This window comes from Pyxicephalus adspersus, chromosome Z, assembly GCF_032062135.1.
Source record: "Pyxicephalus adspersus chromosome Z, UCB_Pads_2.0, whole genome shotgun sequence".
Classification (NCBI taxonomy): Eukaryota; Metazoa; Chordata; class Amphibia; order Anura; family Pyxicephalidae; genus Pyxicephalus; species Pyxicephalus adspersus.
Window position 1 is genome coordinate 26,223,985 of NC_092871.1, and position 7,204 is coordinate 26,231,188.

A 7,204-nucleotide genomic window follows, 5' to 3' on the forward strand; every position below is an offset into this window, starting at 1 on the left:
TCGTATTAGTTGGTACAAAATGTGGTAAGTCCTAGACACAATGTTCAGGAATAAATATGGAATGTGAAATCCTGTTTACATGCCTCAGCCTTTTTGTTTCTGAAAATGTTCCATAAAATATTTAGCTTGTGCCAGGAAATGAAGCCCGTCTTCCACATGATGCTGCTTCCATCTAGTAATAAATGCAATTAGCCATTATATGAAATCCACCCTGTTTGCTCAAGTCATCCCATTCATATTGTCAACAAACTGCTGTTCATCTGAGAGTTTCCTTTTAGAGCAAGTACACATATCATGAGATCATTCTATGCATTAGTTCAGAAACATAAACAAACAATACCCTCATGGGTTCAGTAGTCTTTAAATATTGTAACAACTCTTAAACCCGACAGTAAAAGACATTTTCCCATCCGACACAATTTCTGGATGATATTTCTGCGTACGTACAAGCGTATGTATTCAGATGTAAAAATCTAAAAACAGAACTGTCAGGGTTCAAAGCGATTCCCTTACTTTGGAAATTTGGACATAACATGCACTTTAATGGCTCAATGTCTCTATTTTCAAACAAATATGCTTTGATAAACTATGCAATGTAATGAGTTACCTAAACAGAGAAGAAAGAGTGGGAAGATTTCTGAAATAACTGTTAGAAGCTGCAGAGAGCCATCGATTTACAGTTTATGCACAGTTCTTGCCTCTGGTCATGACTACTTAGGTCAAGAGCAGCCTTTCATTGAGAACCCCAGGGCCCCTAATGATCCTTCACTGTGACACATGACGTATCAGACATGTCTCAAGGAGAAAGACAAAGTGTGACCGCACATGACAAGACCTCTGAAAGTGTACATTCTGGTAAGGCTGACCTGCTACTAGTTACAGGGCACAGTACGGTGGAAATGTAAAAGAATATCCACTAGACATCTAAAGTTACATAAAAAGGTTTACAAAAAAAACAAAAAACAACTGTGCTAGTATAAAGGAGTTACGTATACCATATGATTTTGGCTATTAATGACCTTGACCTCCTACAAGCAGTATTCACAACATTTTATTTTAAAGTATGGAGTTATAAGTTACATATCCAACCCCCCAAACTGGAAATCCAGAGTTCCACCTTTCTTCTTTGTTGCAACAAGTGACAGAAGGGAGCCCGGCTTCCACCAAAGGCAAAGTAGTATTACCTTTTAAGTAGCATGAAAGATACAGAGAAGTTAAATATAGGTAATAATAGAATTAATGGGAATTTATTGTTTACTCAACAGACATGCTTTTAGACATATTAACCCTCATCTGAATCAAATCCACCTAGTAGTCCTAATAACCCCATATCATGTATAGAAAACCCTGCAAGTACTCAAATATAAACCGATCAAAATATAAACAGACTATACCTATTTTTACCAGAAAAAAACAGCAAAAAATAATTAAACCCAGGGCACAAAATGTGGTCATTCAAAACAGTAATTAATATAAATGTTAAGAAAAGTAATGTGAATAAATATATCCATGGTGTACTATTTTTAGAAAATAGTTAAAATTACATAGGCTCAGTCTGTGTATAATTTGGTTGTAATAGGTCATTTCCTCTTAGATGATTTTTTGTACATGATTATTGGCCACCAGTGAATGAAGCTGTGTAGTCATGTAAAGTTTGTTACAAACAGCTTGTCTCTGATCTGTCAAACCAAAGACAAATCCAGTTCCAGGACCGACCACTGGATGTTTCATGTGTATAAACCAACATTTTTCTTCTAGTGGCATTTTGTAGGCAAAAAAACTCAGTTTATGCTCCAGTATATACTGTAGTTGTCCTTTTACGTCCCAATTCAAATAGTAGTACCATAATACACATCTGTGCAAAGAAAACATTTTCTAAATACAACATCAGGACTGTTAAAAACATAGATGGATTTTCTGAAATAGCCCTTAACCCAGTTTTGTTTCTGGTTCAAATCAAATTCAATTTTCATATGATCTTCTATTTTATATACAAATATATCCTCCTTTATCTACCTTGGTAGACCAAACATTTCAATACATGCAAAATAAAACTGATATCTGGCTGATCATTTTAATTAAATAATGTAGCCGATGCTAGTTAATTTCCTGAGGAGAAGCAAGGATCTTTTAAAGCCTATTTTTACTGTCATTGAAAGCTCATGAAATTAACGCAGTAGCCGCCACTGATGTCTCAGAAGGGCTGGCGTGAAGGGTTAAGAACTGAATGACAGAATGACCCAGTGTTGGTGTACAACGGTGCCAAAACAAATCTAAAGCACTGCGCAGATGCGCAAATGATTATTTCATTATCTGATCAGTGCTGAAACGACAGATACAAATCGTTCCAATCATATAGTGATGAAAGAGTAATGAACAATGGATTCTTGAATGAGCACAGGAAGAAAATAATGAATTGCAGTTTAAATGAAATCAGGAGTCAATGGAGTGGATCAGAGACTGTCCTTCACATGCAAAAATCTACATTACTTCAATAACGTTACTTGAAGAAACGTCCTTTACAGAAGACAAGGGAACAAAAAAAAATCACAGCTTTATTTAAACTAAACATATAATAAGATCTTAGTTTTACAAATATTGTACAATATGTGTTTGTTCAGAAGTTGATGTTCTGCAAGTATTCTGCTTGAATGCTCAGGGTGTCAGTGGGTGTAAGCTGGATGACCTGATGTGTTGTCTATCTCCATATATAATGGGTAATAAATTTATACCCACAGTTCTGGCATTTACAAGACACTTAGCTACGCATATAATGGATGCAAATGTTCAATTTATTAACAGCAGCTTACTTGACCAGGTCGGGAGATCGCAATTAAAACAAAATTAAAGAAATGCTTGAGAGGGCTTGGAAGGTGCTTGTTTTTTTTATGAGGGAATTTGGATTAAGCGATGTTGGTGTTTTTTATGCATTGCCCACTGCTCGTGGCAGAGAAAAATGGTAATACTGTATTTGTATTAGATTTTATCCCTCTCTAAAGGGATAATGAAAATGGATAGAGAAAAGAGTGGGGGGACAGGATGGCAAATATAAACAATCAGATTTCAGTTGTAAGTTTTAGATTACAATGTTAAAAAGAAAACTAATCAGATGTTATTTTACAGCCCTGTATTTCTGTACTATATACGAGGGGTTGCTGAGAAGTTCCTGGCTTTGCCCAGAAAGAAGAGAGCCAGAGATATGAAATAACACATTTATTCAACATATTCCACCCTGAGACTGATGAACTTGGTACAGCGTAGTTGCAGCTATTCTAGACCATTCAAATAAAAGTCCTTTGGTAGGGCCACAAACCAGCTTCAAATCAGGGAACAGATAATAGTCCGAAGGGGCCAGGTAAGGTGAGTAGGGGGGATGGTGGACCAATTGGAAACCCAGGGTGTTCAATTTGGCAGCCACAACATTGGAGGTGTGCGCAGGTGCATTTTCCTGCAAAAAAAGGATCCCTTTGGTCAACTTTCCATGGTGTTTCATCTTAATTGCCTCCTTCAGCTAGTCCAGGAGGTTAGCATAATACTGTCTGGTGATACTAGAGCCCTGAGGTAGGTAGTCCACCAACATAATATCGTCTTTGTCCCAGAAAACCCTCGCCATGACTTTTTTGGCTGATTTCTGGGTTCGGAACCTCTTTGGCCGCGGGGACCAGCGGTGCCGCCATACCTTTGACTGTTCCTTGGTCTCAGGATCATAGATGTTGAGCCAGGTTTCATCCTCAGTCTCTAACCTGGCCAAAAAGTCCTGTGCAGCTTCAAAATGGGCCAAAACAGCTTTGAATGCTTAAACTTGTGCCTTCTTCTGATCACTGTTCAAACATTTCGACACCCATTTCGCTGAAAGCTTGCGCATGCCTAGGATAGTGGTGATAACAAACCCAGTACGCTCCCGTGAGATGTCAAGTATCTGGGCTATCTTTTTTGCGGATATTTGCCGGTCCTCAATAATCAGCTCATGGACAGCATCGCAGGTTGCCGGATCAGTTGATGTTGGGGGGCGCCCACTGCGGGGCTCATCTTCAATGGTGAAATGCCCAGTCTTGAAACAAGATATCCAGGTTTTGACAGTGCTGTAGGAAAGACACTTCTCCCTCAGTATTTGTGACATCTCCTTGTTTGTGAATGTCCTTTGCTGACTTTCCCTGGAGCAACAAAAACTTCATGACAGCCCGTAACTCCGACAACATGAAACATGCTTTTGCCTCTGCCATCACAGCTTCTCACTAAAAGAAAAAACAGTTTTAAGAATCGCAAAGACCTGATATTTGCACAGTTACATACTAAGATTTTAGTCTGCCATATGCCCCCACACTCATTCTTCTATTTCACCCGGAAGGGGGCAAAGCAAGGAACTTCTCAGCATTCTTCTTGAATTTTGTAAATTTTGGTATTTGGACTCCAGCTATTATTTTCTAACTATTTCAGGACAAAAACAACCCAGTAGGCCAAATCTGAGAATTGTTCAACGAAGAGATTCTGGGATTCTTATTAACCATTGATACAAGATATGAAATGATAATTGGCCAACCAACTAGACATATGGCTGTTTCACATATATACAAATTTGGGCAAGTTGCCTCAATTTTGGGTCTATAATTTGACTCCCAACCCACAGATAAAACTGCACTGTTATAGACCATTCTTTGATATATTGAAAGTGGAATTCTATTTTTATTTTTTTTTATAGTCTATATTATTGCTGTGAAAGGTTTTTGGATCATCTAGGTGGATCAAAAAACATTGGTTAATTTTAACCAACATTTAGATCATGGATTAATAATACATTTATGAGCTTTGTTGATTTCGAGATTTTGGATAAATGATATTCAGCATTGCCAGTCAGTGTCAGTTCTTCCTTCATCAGCGATCACATTGTCACAACCTTGGCTTTGGTGACAAACCTGGGCAGAAAAGGGTTAGGATTCTAGTTACAAGAAAAATATATGTTTTGGGTTATTTTTTTTTATTGTAGGATATGAGGTGAGCTTAAAAGTAAAAGTCTGCTATCTGATAATATAAGTTCCGTTAAAGAAACTTTAAAGAGAATATAATTGATCACGCAACCTATTGGATACTAACTGCATTCTATAAATTACAGCTTAAACTGAACTGCCTGCTTTCTGCAAACCATGAGTAGCACTACCCTCGCCTATCACTACCCTGTGCCTATTGTGTAGTGTACTTGGTATACCATTAAACAACTAAAACAAGAAAGAAGGAAAACTTTGTATGGAAAAGTTTGTAGGAAAAGACACACTCCTGCCATGACTCAGTTTCGTGGATCAGGGAGATGAATAGCTGGTTAAATCGTTTAGTGTTTTTTCTATACTTTTACTTTATAACTTACATTTTTAGATGCAAAATGTCAGACAATAAACACTGCGCAGTATTGTATATTGTTTTTTGTAAATCTTTGATTGACAAATAGTACATGTTTTATAGTGCTCTATGCAGTAGAACACAAAGGATAACAGAAATTGTCTTACATAATTTTGGTCTGATAAAGCAGAGAAGACTTTGTGAAAGCGTTACCAAATGAAACCACTTAATTTGTGATAATTATGTAGAACAAATACTATGTACTTACCTGCCTCAATTGTATTCAGATTTTAACCTTTCACATGTTTAAATTGTTTGATTTTTTTATGTGTAATTTGATAATTGTTTGAATATTATCTGTATTTTATTGTGGTATATACAAAAAAAAACAATCTTTGGTGCTATTTTCTTTGTATTTGATTTTTGAGGGGTGTATACCACAATCAATATTATTAGGATTTTGTTTTGGTCCCAGGCACCTTATCATTGTGTAACCAGGAAATTGGACAGGGATTGTAAAATAGGGAAAGTGTCCTAGTTGGAATTTATAGTCTAGGACACGATGGTTTCACATGGAATAAAACCCTTACCTCTAAAAATTGCGATCAGGCAGGTCCTTTATTGCAGAAGGGACAGATGATACCCCCTATGCAATAAAATACCTTACCTGCCTGTATGCAGTTAATAAATACACTTACATATCTCTTTTTTTGTCACTGGCGCCAGTGTCTTCTTTTGTCTTCTTTTTGTCTCCCTGGTTTCGATCTTCGGCCTTCTTGTTTGGCTAGGCCAGATGACCCACATGCGTGCGCAAGTTCATACAGTAAACCTGGCTTAATGTTTCATTGAACAAGAAACATCAACCTTTTCTTTCTGCAATAATGAAACTGCTAGATCGCAGATTATTTTGTTCCTCTAGTTCCTCTTTCAGCATCTGAGGATGGCTTAGAGATATCAGGGCCATAACAAATTTAGGCATGTAGTTGGTTTCTCTTGGCTGGACTGGCTTCCAGTGGTAGAACAGAGAATACATACTTTGGGAAAAACTTCTATAGTTAAACTTATATATATGTCACAAGTGATACTGCGAACATTTGCATTGTAAGCAGAAAGTCGCCCACGGGATGAATCTCTCAGCAGGTTTAGTAGGATGCTGGATGGTTCATTATTTTTTTTTACAATAAAATGAGTACAAAGACTCGTACAAAGAATGTAGGAGACCATAACAAAATACAGAATCTGGCATGTAATGTTCCATAGTGTTCAGTGGAATCAGAGCAAGCATTTTCAGTACAGAAGAGTAAGCATTACAGCTGTGCAAGACTGAGGGTAAGGTTAAGGTAAGGTGAAGTTAAGAAGTTCATCTTCAAATGTATGTTGGTCGATTTATTTTTATTGTCTCATGAAATATACTATTCTATTTGGCATATGAAGCACAGCATGTCAGTAGGTGTGGCAGAAGTAAATCCAACACGACCTATAGAAATTCTAAAAATATCCAAAGATGTAGGAAGAGTATGTAGGCTCACACTAATTGGAACATTGTTCTTCCCCCTCCCAACTGCTTTATTGTTATATCCAGCAGTACCTGAGTAATGACCTATGCCAAATTGTCATAGAAATGTGTCATCCCTGGTTGGGATAAATAATTTCTCCAGCACACACGGAAATAGATATTGCACAGATTGCACAAATTTTGCTAATGTGTAATTACAGAGCTTTTGGATGAGTTTTTTTAATATATAAAGGTCCTTGATTCCTTGTTTATTATGTGAATTAACTAGATGACACTGCAGGCTGCTGTCTGTTCTGTGGGTCAGGATGCGTGAAAAGAAGCAGGAGAGAGAGGAGGTGTTGTGAAATGCGTGGGAAG